A 7,630-nucleotide genomic window follows, 5' to 3' on the forward strand; every position below is an offset into this window, starting at 1 on the left:
GGGGAAGAAGAACAAACTGGGGAGGAGGGTAGAGAGAATGGTGCAGCAATGAAGGAATGAAAACTCAAAATCCCTGTAAATGTTCATTAAAACTAATAAAATTTAATAATTAAAAAAAAGACATATTGAATTTGACAAATACTCTGCCAAAAAACTCTATAAAGGGCTGAAAAGCAAGAATGTAAGTTTACAGACTAAATAAAATGTGTCTGACCCAAGCTGTGATATTTTGAATTGCTTCAAATAAATGTGAAAGTTGTGCAATGGAAAAGGGAAAGTGGAGAAAAATTGACACCTTGGAAAATGTACAGCCCAGGTGCTATTTTGAAACAAGAATGGTAGACTTCAGCTCACATATTTTGGGAATGTGATCAGAAGTTAGTCTTTAGGAAAAGATATCATATTTGAAAAAGGTAGAAACCCTGGGCAAAAGAAAATGCTCTTGAATAAGATTGTTTTTGACACAGTGATTGCCACAGTGGAATTGAGCTGAGCCATTTCTGAAGATGGGACAGTATCAGGAAGGGTTTATTTCTCTTAACTGAAAATCTTATTAGCTTATAGGTGTCTGAGCTGACTCTAGAACACAACCAATGATCTCTCTTTATGGCTATTTGGCTATATATACCTTAATTTTTACTTTAGTAATTTAGAAGTATAGCCAGAATTTTCCTTAGAAGCCAGAATGGAGATATATATATATACTCTCTGGAGAGGCCTGTCCTAAAAGAAGGGCATCATACTTGAAAAAGGGTCAACTAAGAGAAAAAAAGGAAAACTTGCAATACCACATGCAGTGTAGCACTGTAGCAGTGAAATCAAGCGTAACAATAACTGTGAGGTTGGTATAATTATTGATTGGAGCTACTTAGATCCCATCTAAAAGAACAACAAATTATATTCTAATTAATTTTCAGAAAATTCTATCGGTTTGTTCATTAGGTAACAGTATGGGTTTCAGTAGAGAACAGGTCCCAAGGGGCCATTTGGCAATGTGTGGAGACACTGTCTGATGGCGACAACTAGGAAGCTGTTACTGGCATCTAGTGGTTAAAGGTTAGGTATGCTTTTAAATGTCCTATCATGCATAAGACCACCCTCCACAACATAAAAAAAAAACTTACTAAAAATATCTATGGAATCAAGGCTGATCAATACTGGAATATCTTAGCTTGTCTGCCCACAAGATGATAGGTGTATTCTTTCGCCATCATTTCACTTAAATATAGTCAGATAAATATTCTTTTTGACTAAAGCTCAGAAAGATGATCATACAGCATTGCAATCTCCAATAATACCAAAACAAAGCATCATATTTATGTTTTATATTTTGTTATATATCATTTTTAGATTTCAAAAGAGAACTTTCATTTACCTAATCTATTTTTATTCAACAAAAAAGATTCACATATGTTCCTAAAAATTTATTACCAGGTCAATAAGAGGACTTGTGTGGTTACTCAGCCAGAATGTTGCAAAAATCCATGTCAGGAAAAAAGAAAATATTCCTCATCTAGAAAACTCCCAAAGTGGTGACCCTAGAGGACATTATTCTGAGTGAAATATCTCAGTCACAAAAGGACAGATATTGCATACGGCTACTGTTTAAACAGGACTGAGGGAATAGAGAAGGAAGGGCGGAATGATGTATACTGCATCATCATGAAACAGATGGAGAGAACTATTTAAAAGGGATATATGACTGGGTATAATTGTCATTACGGGTGTCCAGAATGAAGGCTGCACAGTGGAGAGGACTTTGTGGGGGAGGGCTTACATAACAATGAAAGAGTTTTTCTTTTGCTTTTCAAGGAGAAGAGTGAATTGGGGTGAGGGGATGGGCAGGAAGAAAAGTGCAACAATGAATGACTGGAAACTCTAAGTCTCTGCAAACTTTCATTAAAATGAATTTTAAAAATATTAAAACATCAAAAAATAATATTTTTCACTGTGACTTTGAAATATTTAAAATAACTGCACAACTTCACTGTAAATGAAGGACCATATTGGTCCTAGAAAGGCATTCTGATGATTATCTAAAGAAGCAGCCTCAGAATCTAGGCAAACATACCTAAAACTATAAAATACATTTTCTTTTCACCTTAGATATTTTCTTGGGCTTATGTAAAGTTCATTTAAAGGACAGTGCTAGAGAGTTTGACATGGTCTGTTGGTTATGCTACATCAGTTATATATAAAATGTGTGCTATTGTAGGAGATCTCAAGAGGATATTTAGTAAAGAAAAATATATTTTTAAATCCTTTATTATAGTTGCAGTCTAAATCTTTTATAATAGCTGCTTCATATCACAAAGATATTGTTGTTGCTGTTATGTGCCATTGAGTCGTTTGCGACTCATAGCGACCCTATGTACAACAGCTCTAAACTCTTCTCTGTTCTGTGCAAATCACAGTGTCTCTGACACTCCCATCCCAATTACCCCAGTCACTGAATCAATCCACCTCACAGAGAGCCTTCCCCTCCTGCGCTGTCCCTCCACCCTCCCAAGCATGATGTCCCTCTCCAAGGAACGGTCCCTCCTTACAACATGTCCAAAGTATGTTAGACGGAGCCTCATAATCCTTGGCTCCAAGGAGCCACCTGGTTTAACCCTTTCCAGGATAAATCTGTTTGTTTTCTTGGCAGTCCAGGGTACCCTCAGTACTCTTCTCCTCAGTACTCTTCTCCAGCACCACAGCTCAAAGGCACCAATTTTTCTTCTATCCTCCCTAGTCATTGTCCAACTCTCTGATGCATAGCAAATGATTACAAAGACCATGGCCTGTACCAGACGCACCTTAGTCTCCAGAGAGACACCAAGGTAGGAAAGCTAAATCATGTTTCCAGATAAACAGCACAGGAACTGACATATGTCAGTTATAGTTACAGTGTCCCACAAAGGTATTGTAGATTATATACTAGTATGTATGGTAAAATCATCTAGTGACTCTCTCCAATAGGTTTTTAAGATCCCAAAGATGCTAAATTGGTTCAATTTCTAGATAATAATTGATCTCCCAAGGAGAAGTAAACTGTCAGTATATCTTTACTGATAAATACTTCAGATACTGGTATTAAACAGCTAACGTTCTCTTTGTGAATAATGCAAAAAAAAAAATACAGCTTTGAGATAATTAATAAATTTGTGAATTATAAGTAATGTAAAAGACAATGGGTGGGGGATTGTATACCAATGAAAGAATTTTTTTTTTTACTTTTCAAAGAGAAGGGCTACCTGCGGGGAGGGATGGGCAGGGAGAAAAATGCAACAATGAATGAATGGAAATCCAAAATCTCTGTAAACGTTCATCAAAATTAAAGCCAAAAAACCAAAACAAAGTATATGTACAAAGCATAATGTATATGTATTACTGTATGAAATAATTTTTTAAATTTCTTCTTATTAATTGTAATGTATATTTACAGAGACTTTGGATTTCCATTTATTCATTGTTGCCCTTTCCTCCCTGCTCACCCCTCCCTCCCCACCCCACACACTCTTCTCTTTGAAAAGTAGAAGAAAAGTTCTTTCATTGTTTTACAATCCCTCCCCCAGGTCCACCCCACTATGCCGCCTTCGTTCTAGACTCCTGTCATGACAATAATACCTAATCACACATCCCTTTTAAACAGTTTTCTCCCTCATCTGTTTCAATGCAGCATACATTATTTATCCCATTTTTCTCAGTCTCTCCCCAACCCCAATGCCAGTCCTGTTTTATAACAGTGGCGCCATGCAGTATTTATCCTTTTGAGACAGAGATATTTCACTCAGCATAATGTCCTCTAGGGTCACCCATTTTTAATAAAATGGCATGAGTTCCTTGTTTTTCAATGCATTGTGCGAATATACCATAGCTTCTCTATCCATTCATTTGTTAAGGACACTTAGATTGTTTCCAACCCCTTGCTATTGTGAACAAAGCTACGATGAACATGGGTGTGCATATATCTGCTTGGGTGGCAGTTATGGTCTCTTTGGGGTATATTCCCAGTAGTGGAATTGCTGAGTCAAATGGTATCTCTATTTGCAACTTTTTGAGAAAGTGTCACACTGCCTTTCACAGTAAGAATAGCAAAATTTAACAGAAGCAACAAATGCTGGTGAGATTGTGGAAAAACTGGAACCCTCATTCACTGTTGGTAGAAGTGCAATAATTTTTTTAAAAAAAAGAAAAGAAAAGACAATGAATTCAAATATTTCTGAAAAGTAGTAAAGAAGTAATATTTGCCTTATTTAATTAGGACCATAATTTCTTTTATTCATTAGGACTAACCAACAGAATAAAATATTTTTTGGTAAAAAACAAACAAAAACACAAAACATGCAACTGTTCTTCCACAAGTTTATGAAAAATTGTCTCAAAGAACTTTTGTTTACAATCCATTGTCCAAAATTCTCCTAGTGGTCAAAGTCCTCTCTACATGGGTTGCTGTGAAGTGGAGTCTTTTTGAGTAACTGCTTAACCAGCTTAAATTCTGGGATTCCATTACATTGAGAAAAAAATAGATTTTTAGAAAAACCAGGTGCTTCTGATGTGGAATATATTTCTATAGATAGGACATTTTTTTCCTAAAAAATAGCTATAATAATTTTTAGCTAAATAGGTATTGAATGTTGATGCAGTGGTTATTTGAAATATTAAATGTAATGATCTCAAATATAATACAATGGAATTAGCTTATTTCATAACCATTCAGAATTCAAGAGTTGATCAGTCTACCCACAAAGTACAAACATGCCCTAGCAGTAGTGTCATAATTTTTGCTTAAGTACTTTATATTATGACATCATGGTTTCGTTTGTTTGTTTTTTACAAAGACCATTTTTACACCTATAACAATTGTTTTGGATACACTTAATTGTCAAGTATTTACAGAGGTAACTCGGGGTGGCTGTGATGCCGAACACTGTGACCCTGATGTGCCTAGGAAGGACAGTGTTTGGTGATGCTTCCCAATTAAAACAAACTTGGAAGCAGGAGTGGAGTGACATCCACTTCTGAAATATCTTGCCTCTGGAAACTCTATGAACTTAGAGAAACAAAGAAAGTTCATAGGGTCGCTATGAGTTGCCTACAACTTGACGGTATTTAACAACAACAACAGCAACATACTTTAGGAATATGTTGAACAAATATTTTCCTTTTTTGGAAGGGTAATCCTTTAAATATCATAAAATAACTCCATTTCTTTCCTTTATATTGCTGCTGTTGTTTTCAGGTGCAGTTGAGGATAATATGACTCACAACTACCCTATGAACAAAGATTTGAGCCTTGCCTTATTAATCTTCCACTGTTTTGTTGTTGTTATGTGCTGTCGAGTCGTTTGCGACTCATAGCGACCCTATGTACAACAGCCCTAAACCCTGCTCTACCCTGTGCCAATCGCATTGCCTCTGACACACCCATCCCGATTACCCCAGTCACTGAATCAATCCACCTCATAGAGGGTCTTCCCCTCCTGTGCTGTCCCTCTACTCTACCCAGCATGACGTCCCTCTCTAAAGACCTGTCTCTCCTTACAACATGTCCAGAGTATGTCAGACGAAGCCCCAGAATCTTTGCCTCCAAGGAGTAGCCTGGTTTAACCCTCTCTATGATGAATCTGTTTGTTTTCTTGGCAGTCCATGGAACATTCAATACTCTTCTCCAGCACCACAGCTCAAAGGCGTCATTCTCCTTCTGTCCTCCCTAGTCATTGTCTAGCTCTCTGATGCATAGTAAGTGATTGCGAAGACCATGGCCTGTATTAGGTGCACCTTCATCTCCAGAGAGACACTGTTGCTCTTGAGTTCTTTAGAGAGGTCCCTAACAGCAGACTTTCCCATCGCAATATGTTTTTTGATTTCCTGGCTGCTGGTGCCAAGAGTGTTGACTGTGGAGCCGAACAAACTGAAGCTGTGAACAACCTCAATCTCTTCGCCCTCCATCCTGATGCTACCAATTGGTCCAGTGGTGAGAATCTTTGTCTTCTTGACATACCGGGCTAAATATTCTTTCATTGGACAGAAATTACAAACTGATTATCAAGTAAGAAACATGCTTTGAAGTTCTCAAAACTTAAATATTTTAGGGAGTCCTGGTTGCCAAATAGATAAGGATTTGTACTCCTAACTCAAAGGCAGATGGTTTGAATCCACTGGCTGCTGTACAGGGGAAACACGGATTATATCTTCCCTGTAATTTACAACCTCAAAAAGCTCATTTGACAATCTGGTATGAGTTGGTTCAGGCTCTGTGGCAGTGAGGCCTTTTGTTTTGTTTTATTCCGTTTACTTTGATTTGTTTGTTGGTGTTTTTTTTATTTTTTAATGCCAATAGTAGCATATGATTCCACAATGGTCATTGTTTTTAAAGTAATAGAGATTCACATTCCGTTCTTTTTCATTCAAGCTGAACTAAAAATGCCAGAAAGAATTTGGCAGCTATTCACAATACCTCTCTATTACCAGCTCCACCTACCTACTTCTCATTGCTTAAATGTAGAGTATGTTATATGACAAAAATGTGGAGCATAATTGCTTTTACAATTCATTTGCTTTGTACCTCTAGCATTGAGACTAGTAATTTTATAAGAATCACCTGGATCAAATTATTTTATGTTGGATATCTTTTAAATGGAGCTATGAGAGCCATTTATTTGTCTCTAAAACTTTCTAGAAAAGCTAATTTCTTTGCTTTTATTCTAAATCATTTATATGATTCTACATAAAGCTGAAAATAATATATTAAATATTATGCCTAGTAGTACAATTTACACACACACTGATATTATAAGTATATATACACATGCGTATATAGAAGCATTAATTCCTAAGCAGGAAAAATGTTAATTAATCATCTTTAACAGCAAAATAGCTTCCCATTAGTCAAGCCTCAGGTTAATTGATTCACCAAATGATAAGTGATGTAGGTCCTACTGCTTTCTTCCTAACTACTTATTATTCCATCCAGAAGACATGCTCAATATATCTCTCACCGAGCAGAGTGATCTCTGCTTCTGCAATGCTGAATTTTAACAATAGCTTTGATAACCTTTTTCTTGGAATAAAATAGATTGAGTGTAATTTTTTCTTTGGAATAGATCAATTTAAAGTTGCTGAAAATATTGGACATCATTTAGGAGTGAATAAATGAACATTCTAGGAAGCAACTATAGATTTCCATTGAAGTTGAAGTAGATTATTTATAAATAATGGAAAGACAATATTCTAGAAAGAAAGTTTGCATCCCCACAAGCTTGACATGCTAATAGGATCCACTGATGAAATAAGTTACTAAAATGTTTCTTCAGGTCCTTTATAGAATATGAACACTATCTGATTTTGTGTCAACAACTCCATTTGTGTCCTTGTTAAGTAACATTTAGCTAAGTATTACCCTCAACTACTTAAGAAATAAAACAAGAAAAGTAACATTATTTTAGATATTGTCTCTCCAATATAGTCCTCACTTCATTCCTAAACTCCAGAATCACACTTTTGATGCTTCATTTTCCTGTACATTTGGACACTATGGTAGCCAGAAAACTTAAGAGAAGTAGAGAGGTATTTGGAGGTGCTACACATATGACTTTGAAAAGAGAAGGGGTGGGAGATAATTAATACAAGGAATGCTAGGATGTAT

This window comes from Elephantulus edwardii, unplaced genomic scaffold (genome assembly GCF_000299155.1).
Source record: "Elephantulus edwardii isolate Elephantulus edwardi_28Jun2011 unplaced genomic scaffold, EleEdw1.0 scaffold00081, whole genome shotgun sequence".
NCBI lineage: Eukaryota > Metazoa > Chordata > Mammalia > Macroscelidea > Macroscelididae > Elephantulus > Elephantulus edwardii.